The 13369-nt window shown below is 45.6% G+C and overlaps 1 protein-coding gene across 2 annotated transcripts in view; it reads left to right on the top strand.

Annotated features, from left to right (window-relative positions):
- The window catches only part of LOC123786219 (focal adhesion kinase 1-like), a 109301-nt gene that overhangs the window by 23273 nt on the left and 72659 nt on the right, over positions 1 to 13369 (top strand). The gene's annotated exons all lie outside the window — the stretch shown is intronic.

Genomic DNA, 13369 nt, shown 5'->3' with positions numbered 1-13369 from the left:
ACGCCCTGAGCCGAAGGCAGACGCTTAACCGCTGTGCCACCCAGGCGCCCCTCTTCACTGACTACGTAAACCTAGCTCTTTCCTCTGACAAAGGGTGCTGGTGATGGGACCGCTCTCCCAGGGTTGTGGTGAAGATGCCATAAGAAATGTGAAATGTGCTCAGCATTCACAAATGTTAGCAATGGCTATTCGGTGGCAGTTCCCCCACTTTAATGAGAGGAAAACTAAGCCCCAGAGATTGGGTTATTTGTGATTTGTTAATTTGTAACCTTGGCACTTGTGCTGCACTCCACAGTTGGGAGGTTATAGAATTGAGATTCTATTCCAGTTTGTCTTATTTCCAAAGACTGCTCTTTCTGGTAGGCCTAGTGGTAAATCGAGGACAGATCGTTGATAGAAGATTCATCAATCTGTCTTGTGGTATTAGCATTGGTAAGATTTTAGCAATACATTGCTTTGGTGTAAAAGCCCCATAAACTTAGACTTCATGGATTCAGAATTCAAAATCATTATAATTACGTTGAATTTGACTTTGGCAAGTGTGTTTGTCTTAGATGTCCAAGGGGCAGGAGCCTGGATTGTTTTTCCATTTCCTTCTGGGGGTCAGTTCACTTTCCTCCTTTGTTCTCCTTTCTCCCCCAAACCCACTTTTGTTTCTGCCAGGATTAGGTATTAGGGAAGGGAAGGAAAATTGTGTCACGAAGTTTCAGTTTCCAAGTAAGGCCTGGAAGTCTTGCTCCTTTTTTCTGATTCCTTCTACCCTTTCTTGGCTACGAGAGGCACCTGTTCTGTGTGCTGTGCCAGGTGTGACTCTGCTGTCTTTTGGAGAAGGCCATGCCCAGCTGTTTACATCCCTTGTCTCCTCCCCGCCCTTCCTGCACATTTCGATGTTTCTTCCTGTACCAGTGGGCTATATTTATTGGGTACAAGTCTGTTTCTGCATCTATAAGAGCAAAGATTTTGTTATTTCGTTTCTGCATGTTTTCTGCTTGACCCATGGGTAGTTTTCACTAAATGCTGGATGAAGTAGTGTTTAATGCTTGCCACAAAATAAGTTCTCTTTTCTTAGTGGATCCAAACAAGAGGGAGAATATCAAGTATAACTTTTCATCAGCATTAGCTATTAAAAATCGTTCGTCATGGTAGAGCCCAAGACAGTTTCATATTTAGCAGAAATTACACAAAATTTTTCTTCTTAATGTGATGTGCAGCGGAACGAATGCCTGACAGGGAACTGAGAGCCCGTTCTTGGCTCACTGGAACTTTGAGCACCGAGATATAATCTGCTGCTTCTAGTTTGGCCCTCCCCTCCCCTCCCCCCGTTTGAAAATATGTAAACCCAGGAAAAATACCTTATAACCAGTGTTTCTATAATTGTTTCCCCCAATTCTGGACAACTGGTGAGGCCACACGAGTAAGCCTGGCTTTGTACAGCATCGACTTAATGGTGTTCCTCTGAGATCCGGGGCCCTTGATGTACCTGAGTGCCCTGGTCCACTTGAGCCCCTGCAGGATGGATCAGGTTCTTGGTTCTTGATTTGTTTTGGGGTGTTGCATTCTTAAGGCAGAACTTGGGATGGAGGTATTTTACAATCAGAATTCTAGGAAAGCAAAGCAAAGTTTTGGAGGAGTTGAATTGCTGAAATATGTATGGAGATTATTTTCAGGGTTAATGGGGTGTGGGGAGGCAGGAGACAGAAAGGAAGGTTGCCCGGAGACCCATCTGAAAGCCCCCATTTGGTGAATAAAGATAGGTTATTTAGCGTCAGGGCAGCTGAGAACAATCGACATAGATTGAACTGTGAGGTTCTGGGGCTGTTTGTCCAAACAAAGAGTCGCTAGGGTAAGGAAGGCGGTGCTGGCTGTCGGCTCCGGAGGGCAGCTGTCCCTCCCTCAGTGTTGAGCCCTGAGATTCGGCTGAGGTTTGAAAGGCTAGTGTGTTGGGAATAGACACTGGTGGTGGGGGTTGGAGGGTCGGGGAGAGTAGAGGACAACCCGGAGATTGTCGGCACGCTGTTCAGGGAACCAGGTGAGCGGCAGCGGAGGCTGGGATTGGAGCAGGAAAACTGGAGGTGGTGAGAAGCAGTTGGGCCTTGGATGTATTTCAAAGGTAGAAGCTAGAAGCAGTAGGATTTGCTGACAGATTGGATAAGGCATGTGAGGACAAAGGGGAGGAGTTGAGTTGACTAGAAGGCTCTTGGCCTGGGCAACTAGATGGGGGGAAGGCTGTGGGTGGAACTTGGTTTAGAGGGGCAGATGGGAGGCTCACTGTAGGCGTTTTAAGTTTGTGATTCTGTTAGGGATCCAAGTAGAGATGTCATGTAGGCAGTTGTAAATAGCCATTTGGTGCTTGGAAGAGAAGTCTGAGCTGGAAGTGGCCATGAAAATGCAGTGACAGTCTGTGGTCACCGAGGGAGTGAGCACAGAGAAGACAAGCAAGCCTGAGCCTCGGGTCACTCTGCCATCGAGTGCTCAAGGACGAACATGAGCAGTGTTTGGCACAGAGGAGGTGTGAAGAAGACCACAAGCACTGGCACCATGGGAAGAAGGGAAGAAGTGTCCAGGAGGAGGATGTGATCAACTCTCTGAAGTGTCAGGAAAGGTCATGATGAGGACTGAGGTTTGGCCTTCGGGTTTGGCGACTTGGAGGACACTCTGGCAAGTGCTCGGCGCAGTGTGGGGGCGTGGTCAGAATGAAAGCCCGCCTGGACGGTGGTGTGAAGGGGGAGAGGGTAGTGAGACGGATTGCATCTGGGTGACTTAGGTGCAGGGTGTACGGTCATCCTCACACTTACCATCTGGGTGCTGAGCAACGCAGCCGGGTCCCTGAGGTCCGTGGTGGTGTCTTCATGTCACGGGCGGGGAAAGGTCAGGTTCAGAGCTTACAGTAGCTTTCTCAAGAGTACGGAGCCGGCAGGCTGACGCCAGGTCTCAGGCCATGCACGCTGTCCTCAGCTGCCCTGCGTCCTGAGGGTGGAGAGACACTGTTGAAGGGGGAAAGGGGGTAGCGTGGTTGTAAAATTGTAGGAAAACGCTTATGTCCTGCTGGAAGTGCTTCTGTTAGAGATTCTGTTTCTTTTTCTTACTTAGAAATTTCACTTCTATCAGAGGGTGGTACGTGCATGTGTTCAAATGTAAAACAGTGTTGAATGGTTCATGCAGAACCCAGCGGGCTCCTGTCCTGCCCTCCACCATCCGCCTCCCAGAGCTGCCTGGAATCCTGCTTATCTGTTTCTTGTAGCATTTCTGTCCACGGTTCCCAGCAATATCTATGTAGAGGCAGGGCCATCGATGCATCACTTTTAGAAAAAGTTACATTTTGAACTCCCATCTTCCCCCACATAGTTGTAGCACAATTTTTGTTTAGATCCATAATTTGGTGAATTGTTTTGACTTTGTTAATGTTGCTCACTACTGAGCTGGTGAATGTAGCATGATTATATTCCCTTTTAGTTCAACTTTTTGTTTTCCTGTTTTCTTGAGCTTAACAGTTGCCACTTTTTTTTTTTCTGTTTGCTTGATATTCTTAAGAGTTCTCACTCTCCCTGACAGTAAGGCCTCTTAATAAAATTTGCCATCTGCTCATGTGTATTCCTTCTGTCTTCACCCCCAGGGACATCTGTTTTCTTGCATGCTGGACAGGTTACTCTCCCATGGTAGCAGGGTTGAGGTGCGTAGGGCAGATCCTGCAGGAGCAGGCGAGACCGGGTAGAGAATCCTGATGGGGAAGACAGTGATGGGGAGCTCAGAGGGAGGGGGACGGTGTCCTCCTGAGGGAGCAGGTCCGGGCATGGTGAGTGGGGCTCGCGGTAGTTGGGGAAAGGCATTCCAGGTGGAGAAGGTGAGAAAAAGCAGAGCGGGACGAGATCGGTTACTTTTTGTTAACCTACAAAGCCTGTATTGTGGTGCCTCGCTAGGTGGTACATGTTAACTTAGTTACTGACTCTTCCTTTAAGACCTTTAAATAGATTTCCATGGAAAATGTGACATTCAGATCGTTAAACATCTGTCATAAATTTTTTATTTTTTGAAAGATTTTATTTTTTAAGTAATCTGTACACCCAATGTGGGGCTCAAACTTACAACCCCGAGGTCAAGAGTCGTACACTCTACTGACTGAGCCAGCCAGGGTCCCCCGTCATAAATTTTAATATTTTCTTAAAACCTGAGCATAGAATATATCATGACACTTAAATCCAAGAGATCATCTTAAACTGTTGATTTCATGTATTTGTTCATGGAAAAATCTTTATGGATATCCCGTCACTGAGGCGGCCCAGCCGGTCATCGTGCAGGAGTGCCTTTGTAGATTGGTGGTTGAGTCTCTTCCTATAGCAGCACACACCGCATTCTAGCTCTCTCAAGAGATGGGCCTCGGTTGGGCTCCCAGGGCCTGATCGCTTCCCTGGGAATTAATCTCCTTGGGCCTCTGCCACTCCTCTGGGATCGTGGCCATCCGGTCTGACAGCTTAAGTTGCTAATTGACTTGTGGGGAAGACAGATTAAAAATACATTTATATGTGAGCGTGTGAATTTATTTTATAATTGTATTTATGTAAATAATCTGGACATCTATACGTTTACAGTAAAAGGTGTTAAATGCTTTCCAGAAGAGTGATGAAGTTTTATGAGTGCCCAGCATGAGGGAACAGCTCGTGGTGCCTGGCACACAGTAGCCCCTCAGTGAGAATGAATGCTGAGCTCCAGTCTGTCCCCCGCTTGCCCTGATGCCAGCGATGTTGTGAGACACTGCCTCCTCTGCACGGGCCTCGCCCTCAGCTCGGCTCTGATGGGCTCCAGCCTCAGCACTGCCGGCTGGTGCCTCTTCATGCCACAACCCCCCGCCCCCGTTATGCTTTTGTTTCTCCTTTTCTGCTTGGAACATTCATTCTTTTTAAAGGGGAAACTTTGAGGGTTCTGCTCTAGGACATGGCTGTGTGTGTGTGTGTGTGTCTGCCTGTCTCCCTCTCTCTCATTTGGACCACAGGGCTGGGCTTTGGCATCTTTGTGCATCAGCTCTGCACACACAGGCTTAGCTGGTAACTCATTCAACTTTCTTTATTTGCTTGTCTCACTTCCTTGGTTGTCAGTTCTCGTGGGCCAGGTTCTAACGTTACTGCTTTTTGAATCCATGTGATCTGACATGTTATCAGCACTCAGTGATTGTTGAGTGAAAAAAATCCCGAATTGTTGAAATCTGGGGCATTTTTCTAAAGGAGGTGCTGTTTCATGCCGGTGGAGACGGTGGGGAGAGACTTCCATACTGTAGGAATTCTGGGGGCAAAGGCACTGGGAAACGAACTTGTGTGTGGAGTGTTTAGGCAAACATGGGCTTTCCTGCTGATTATAGTTGGAGGCTGCGTTAAGGTTCGTGGAGAGAGGTGAGTAGGGAAGGCTTGCTCCTCAGCCCACTGTCTCTAAGGGGTGAGGGCGGGGCTCTTGTAAGCCTTTACCCTGCCCCTAAAGATCTGTGCTCCCCAGGTGTGGTTCCAGCCTTTTTGTCTTATCCCTGTCCACCCACTTGACACTGTTCTCTCTTTTCCTGGGAGGCTCACCCACCATTTGGCTTTGCACACCTTGTCTACCTCTGTCCCCCGCTGCCTGGTCACCAGTGCCTTTCCCCTGTACCTGGGGACACCCTGGAAACCACCAAGCCATTCTAGCTTAGATTCCTAGTATGTGCTCCTTTCCTTGTCAATCCGAATTGTTGGTAAGCGTCAGTGAAATGTGCTTGCGCCCCCAGCATGTGGTAGGTGTACAGAAGAGGGGAGTTCGTGTTAAGTAGGCCTTTCTGGTGCTGCAAAGAGGCGGGCTGGGCTAGGGGACTGAACACATGGTGCAGGGTGGAGCACCGCAGTAGGGCAGTGCTTGGACAGAGACGGGAGCACAGCGTGGCCAGTGTGTTCTCCGTGAAGGGCTCACCTTTGCTTCTGAGGTCTTAACCGAGAGAGTACAGTGAGCCCCCTTTCAGCCCTAGTTTGAATATTATTAACATCAACTTCCTCATGCACAGAAATAATATGGTGGGTGTTATAATTTGTCTCTCAGATTGTTTCACTTTCCTCATTGTGTTTGGAGAAGAAGCTGCTGGTTTCCCCGTGTTCTTTTCATGTGCAGTTTTAGAGCTTTTCGTTTCACGTAGGACCTTCTCAGCGCGCGCCAGGCAATGTGTGCACCAGCTGATGCTTTATCGCAGGCTTCCGTCCGTCTGTCATGGCCCCCGCCCCCAGTCTCCTGGTTGAGCAGTAATTATATGAACCCGTAGAGTGTGTCGTCCCCCCGATCACCCTCCTCCCGGCACCACTGTCCCCATCTGTCCCGGCGCCCGCTCCTGCTCGCCCTTCTCACCAGCCGGCACACTCTGGGGTCTACTTGTTAGCGCTGTTTGCTGTCCTGCAGTGAAATGCACCGCCCCCCACCAGGCAAGGAACTGCTCATTCCAGATTAATGCTGCACCCCCAGAGCCTCACACTACTAGACTCCTGTAGTGAGCCGATGAGTAGATTGATGGATTTAGTCACCTTGTCTGCTTGCAGAGACAGAGGTTCAGATCACTAGAGGCAGATGAGAAGGGTCATGGAGGTTTTTGTGAAAATTAAAAACTTCTTTGTAGTGCCTGAATGGTTAGTGACACTGAGTTTTTAAAGCAGTTTTCACAAATCTTTCCTTTCAAATTCATCTGTAATTGTTCAAACTATTAGGAATTTATTGTAAATTTAACAGTTTTCTGTATTTCATAACTTTATCTGTTTTCAGTTAAAGAGAAAAATCCATTTTGAAACAATTATCACTGAGTGGTTTTGTTTTGCCTTTGAGTAATATTTGTATAAATGGTAGTGTGATTGACTGTAGCTCCCAGAGCGGAGGTTTATATGCCCGTCTACATTATCTTCTTTACCTTCTTCAGATGATACACGTCTGCATTTCTATACCTTTCTCCTGAATAGTTGTAGAAAATGAGTCCTATTCTAAATGTTTTATAGGAGTTTGATGTTGAAAACCAAGCAGTGGTGGTAAGTTTTTCCTTTGAGCGTGAAGACCAGCGTGCCGTTGGCTTCTTTCCTGTGCTCTGACGCTCCGGTGTGTGTGTGTGTCCGTGTCGCCCTCTGCGCACAGTCTGCGGCGGAGTCGTTGGTCAGGGGCGGTGCTTTGCCAGTGACAGCAGCTTCCGCAGCTGACAGGCTTCGGGTTCCCTTCTGTTTCAGCTGGGGCCCTGTCACATCTGTGCATCGATTTGGGCGAACTGGCCTGTGAACAATAGTGTGACTTCTGGTCAACCTGTCCAGGTAGCGAGGTCTGTGAGCTCCCTCAGTTGTGTGCGGTACGTCTCAGTTTGGAGGGCTTCGTGCTGTTCCAACGCTGTTGTAAGGGGCAGCGCTTGGCTTATGTGTGGCAGTGGTTCACCTTGTTCGTTTATCTCGTGGCCTTAATATAAATTCACTTATTGCTTCTGGTGGTTTACTGGAGCAAGTAGAAAATCCAAAGAAATCTATGCTTGTGTAATCTGAAAATAACCTTTTCTGTCCAATCTTTATGTCTTTTATTTCTCTGTCTTGCCCTCTTGCCTTGACCAGCACCTTCATTACAGTGTTCTTGTCATGTGCTGGCCTCAGGGAGCAAGTTCTCAGTGTCGAGTAGGGTTCAGTTCTCGTTTTGTCTTTGTTTTGGTAGAGGTCCTCCGTTGAATGTAAAAATTTTCCTTTTAACTCCTGGTTTTCTGAGAGGTGTTGTGTTTTTGTTTTTGTTTTTAAATCGTGAGAGGGTGTTGCATTTTGTCAAGTGCTTTTTCGGTGTGTATTGAATTGCTTGTAGAAATTTTCTGTTTTATAAAATAATGGGTGAATTACGTTTCGATTGTTGAATCAGCCTTGCATTTCTGAGGTAAATCCCACTTGATCATGTTGTATTATCCTTTTATATATTGTTAGATCGATAGGCAATATTTTGTTTAGGAAATCTGTATCTATTTGCGTGGGGGTATCAATCTGTCATTTTTTTTCTTGTGACCTTTTTGTGGTGCTCTCATTTCAAGTACCGCCATTCTCATAGAACAAGCTGGGAGGTGTCCCCTTACGTTTCCATTTGCATGACCAGTGTATGTAAAGTTAGGGACACTAATCTCTCGTGGCAGTACTGGGAGTCTTAGTCCCATTTGGTGGCGAGGTACTAGTCACAAAGGGCTGTAAAGCAGCAACAGGAATGTGTTATGTCTTGTGTAGTTGTATTCCAGGGATGGGGATGCACACACGCATGTATGTGTGTGCTCATGTAGAAAGCCGTGGAGCTCTGCGCTCGGGATTTGTGCATCTCACACGTTAGGCTCCAGTCCAGACTAGCAGAATTGGACCGTGTGTGCAGCCCCCACGCAGCGATGCAGCTCTGGAGGTCTGGCATTGTGCTCAGTTTGGAAAGGGAAGATCAGACGCATCAACACGGTATCTTAAGCCAGGTTCCTAAAGCCCAGGGAAAAGAGTATATATAAAATCTGAGATACGAGATTTTAAATGCTTAAAAATACCCTAATATTACACGTGTAATAAAGTGGTACAGCGTTAAAGGAATTTGTTAGAAAAAAATGCAGACCAAAACTTATAACAGAAAAGGAAACCATTTCCTAGAACCAGGGAGCAAGGAGAAGAATTGAGGCTTGAATGTTGAGGAAGGGGGCCGAGAGCCGCTGAGCAGGGATTCAGGGGATGAAGGGCGGCTCCTGCAGAGTCGGACTGGAGCGGGTGCCAGAGAGGCCCAGTGCTTCCTTCTGTGTGGCTCTGCTGCTGGGAACATCTGATGAGCTTCCGTCAGTGGCTGATGCCGCAGGTGGAAACATTTCAGACCGGAGCTGTGTTTACACCCCCATCGCTTATACTGTAATGTCTCTGTGCGGTGCTGTGAGAGGTGTCAGGATGTTGATGGAAGAAAGAGCTCTGCAGCAGTCACTTCCACAGGGAGGGTTCCCCTGATTTTCAGACACCTTGCTTTTCAGACTGTAGGTGGTTTCAGTGACCTGCAGATTTTATTTGGATTGCAGCTTGAGACTTTTTCACACAGTCTTGTTTAATGTTATGTAATGAGTTTAGGGGACGTGAATATAAAGTTTCCTTATATTTATGTTGGCCAGAAAAATGTTGTATTGAAAGATATACGTAGTCTGTCTTATATTAAAAGCAAACAAACAAAAACCAAGGAAAAAACTTAGGACCTTGTTAAGCAGGATGAGGCCGTATGTTGTATTTCCGCCAAGGTCTGTTTTGTTAACCATTTAAAATTTTTTTAAGAGAAACAAAATACTTCCAGAATATCATATACTAACTTTACTTTTCTACTGTGAAAATCTTACCTATTGTAAGGTTGACAGAATCATTGAGAAGATAATATCAGAGTGTCGGGTATTCTGTTTGTTTTAACTTTTATGTAAGATCATGATGGAATGGTGTACTGCTGGTATATTTTCAGTTTAGAAAAATGCATATTGTCTTTTTATAGGGCAAGGTTTAGCGGAAAATTCTTGGAACACTTGTGCTTCATTTGGTCATTGGGTTTAATTACAGATTTTAAACATACCAGATAGTATTATAGCGGGAATGATAGTCTGTTGTTTTCTTTTTTTGACAAGGATTCATAAAGCTTTGAAGTGTGGCAGGAAAGATGCTTTTTAGGGCTATGATAGGACTTTTGAAGTATTAATTAAATGGGGGGGTGCCTTTTAGGCTTTCCATTTTGAAAACAATCTTAGCATTTCCCTTTCATCGGCCTAGAGAATTCAGGTTATCCCTCCTAAGCACTGCTGCCACGGATTGGATGCTGACATATCTCTAATATATCTTGGTAATAAGCACTCTACCTTCATTATCTCCTCTAGGATGGTGGGTATTACTGCTTGTGCTCTGCAGACAAGGAGCCTCTAATAATTTAAGAGTCACTTGTTGGGAGCGGGGGAGGCAGGTATAGTCTTTAACATTAGTAACACGCACTGCTTCTCAGTCGGGATCTTGCTCGGACGTCACGGCTTGTGGAACCGTCACTGAGACTTGTTTCTTCGGTAGAATTCACAGCCTTCTTCAATTATAGGCTCAGGGACTAGATTGGGCTCATTCTTTTAAAGGTTTATTTGTGTGATTTAGGTGAAGTTTTAGGTGTCCTATAATCTCTAGGGTGTCTTGCCCATAGAAAGTAAATGGATGGCTCAAGGTAGAGATGCTTTAATAGTCTTGATAATCTAAGGGATGTGCCTACCTAACCACTGAAAGTCGTCAAAGCCATAATAGTTGAAATGCTATTGTAGTACATTATTTTCCCCATTGTAGGTTGTTAACAGTTTTACTATGGAAATTGCATTCTTTTTTTTTTTTAAGATTTTATTTATTTATTTGACAGAGATAGAGACAGCCAGCGAGAGAGGGAACACAAGCAGGGGGAGCGGGAGAGGAAGAAGCAGGCTCATAGCAGAGGAGCCTGATGTGGGGCTCGATCCCATAATGCCGGGATCACGCCCTGAGCCGAAGGCAGACGCTTAATTTAACGCTGTGCCACGCAGGCGCCCCTGGAAATTGCATTCTTGCACTCAGAATTGGGGATTAAGTGAAGTTAGCCACGCTTTCTTTCTCTTTGGCTCCCAGAATCCTGTGAGGGGTCTTTTACCTGATCCTAGCAGGAGATGGAAACGTTCTTTTATAAGGAGACTGGTCCAAGAGAAAAGGCAGACTAACGTTCTGGGGCCTCTAGCCAAGCAGCTGATTCTCTGCTCAGCGCAGAGATCATCAGGTCGCCCGCATGTACAGGGCTCCTCGACAACCAGGTGTTTAAAGACAGCCTCTGCAGCACAGCAAGAAGAAACAAGTGGGACAACACCAAACTAAAAATTTCTGTGCAGCAAAAGAAACCATCAACCAAAGGGCAAGAAAAGGGCAGCCTGAAGAATGGGAGAAAATATTTGTAAATCATATATCTAATAAAGGACTAATATTTAAAATATATAAGCAACTCATACAACTCGATACCAAAAAAAAAAGTGTTGATAAAAATGGGCAGAGGATCTGAGTAGACATTTCTCCAAAGAGGACATCCGGATGGCCAACAGATACGTGAAAATATGCCCAGCATCATTCATCGTCAGGGAAATGCGAATCAAAATGACCGTGAGGTATCACCTCACACCTGTCAGAATGGCTGTGATCACGAAGACGAGAATAACAAGTGTTGCTGAGGATGTGGAGAGAAAGGAGCCCTCATGCACACTTGTGGGAATGCAAACTGGTGCAGCCCCTGTGGAGACAGTATGGAAGTTCCTCAAGAAATTAAAAGTAGAATCAACCATATGATCCAGCTGTTTCACTATGAGGTATTTATCCAAAGAAAGTGAAAATACTAATTTGAACAGATATATGTGTACTACAGGATTATTTCCAATAGCCAAGACATGGAAGCAACCCAAGTGTCCATTAATGAGTGAATAGGTGGAGAAGATTGTGTGTGCGTTCGTACACACACATATAAATACATACCGTGGAGTATTATTCCGCCATTAAAATGAAATCTTGCCATTTGCAAGAACATGGGATGGATTGTGAGGACATTATGCTACATGAAATAAGACTAAAATTTCAGAGAAAGACAAATACCTTGTGATCTCAGTAACGAGTGGAACCAAAAAAACCAAAACAAACGAACAAATAAAACTAGATACAGAGAAAAGAACAGTGGTTGCTCAAGGGGGGCTTGGAGGGGTGGGCGAAATGGGTAGGGGGTCAAGAGGTACAGAATTCCAGTTATCAATAAGTTGTGGGGCTATAACGTACAGCATGCTCCCTGTAGTTGATAATATTGTAGTGTATACCTGAAAGATGCCGAGAGAGTAAATCTTAAAAACTCTGATCACAAGAATTAAGTTCTTTTTTTGGGTGACTTTTTATGGTGACAAGTGGTAACTAGACTTGTTATAGTGATCATTTCATATTGTATACAAATGTCGAATCATTACATGTACACCTAATACTAATATGTTGTATGCCAATTATATTTCGATAAAAAAAATAAAGACAGCCTTTGCTTTCAAAATGTGAAGCCAAAACAGAGAGAGAAAACAGTTTTGAGTAACAAAGAGGAAACCACAAGCAGAAAGAAGCTAAAAGAAGATAAAAAATTTAAATCTCAGTAGAACTGCATCCATGAAAGACCAACAGAATCCTTTTTTTTTTTTTCTTTTTAAGATTTATTTATTTATTTTTGGGGGGTTGGCAAAGGGAGAGGTGGAGAGAGTCCCAAGCAGACTCTGCTGCTGGGCGCAGAGCCTGACGCAGGGCTTGCTCCGACAGCCCTGAGATCACGACCTGAGCCAAAACCAAGAGTCAGATGCTTTAACCAGCTGCGTCACCCAGGCACCCCTAGAATTCTTTCAAAAAGTGCATTCAAAGAAGAGGAAAATTGAAAGCACCAAAGTAGACATAAACTCAGTAAGAGCAGTGGGAAATAATGTGGAAGATATCTCTCAGAACATGTGTAGGAAAGAAAAATGAGGGAGAAAAGAAAGCAAGTAGGATGATGAGTTGAGAAGGTCCAACATCCAAATAATAAGAGTTGTAGAAAGAGACAAAAGGATTAAATCATCAAAGATCTGATACAAGGACATTTTCTGGAAGCAAAGGGTAAGGGTTTCCAGATTGCAGGTTCCTGGATACTGAAGCCCCGTGGCTACCCCTTGGGCCTCTCCTCCTCCGCCCTTCCCGTGGCAAGACAGCCTCCTTGCGGCCTTGCGGCACCTGTGCAGCTGTGACGTTCTAACTGTGGAAGGGGTGAGGTCTCTTCCTTTACAACTCTTCCTACTCTTGCCATTTTTTAGTAGTATTTATTACAGTTGTAATTAGTCACATGTGTGTATCTCCCTTGACTAGGCTGAGAGCTCTGCAGGGTAGGGTCATATATATATATCCACACATCTGTTCCAGTGCCTAGCCTAGTATTTGGTAAAGTAAGTATTTTCAACTTAACTAATCTAAGGGTGGTGTGGCACATTCATTTGCCCCTGGGGGACAGGCATGGCTGGATGACTACATGAAGCATTGTGGCCATGGAAAAGCGGGCAGTAGCAATACCATATCCAGCTGACCCTTGGCCCAGGACAGGGGTGTGTGGTAACAACATGATGGGCGAATACCTGTTGCCACTCCACTGTGTGTTGCCACGCAGGAGTGAGACCCGCCAGTGACAGTGTTTTCAAGAGAGGATGGGAATCCAGCAGCAGCAGGGCTTGGCAAGCAAGAGCCCAGTCTTGAGGTAGACTGCCTGGCTGTGAGGCTCATGTAGGAGGCATGTGGCCTTGGGCGGGTCACTTCTCTCTGTTCCCACATGTGGAAAGTGGGGAAAAAGAAGGTCT

The sequence above is a fragment of the Ursus americanus genome, unplaced genomic scaffold (genome assembly GCF_024610735.1).
Source record: "Ursus americanus isolate L20-20 unplaced genomic scaffold, mUrsAme1.1.p SCAF_65, whole genome shotgun sequence".
Taxonomy (NCBI): Eukaryota; Metazoa; Chordata; class Mammalia; order Carnivora; family Ursidae; genus Ursus; species Ursus americanus.
This window is presented reverse-complemented; position numbering and strand designations above follow the sequence as displayed.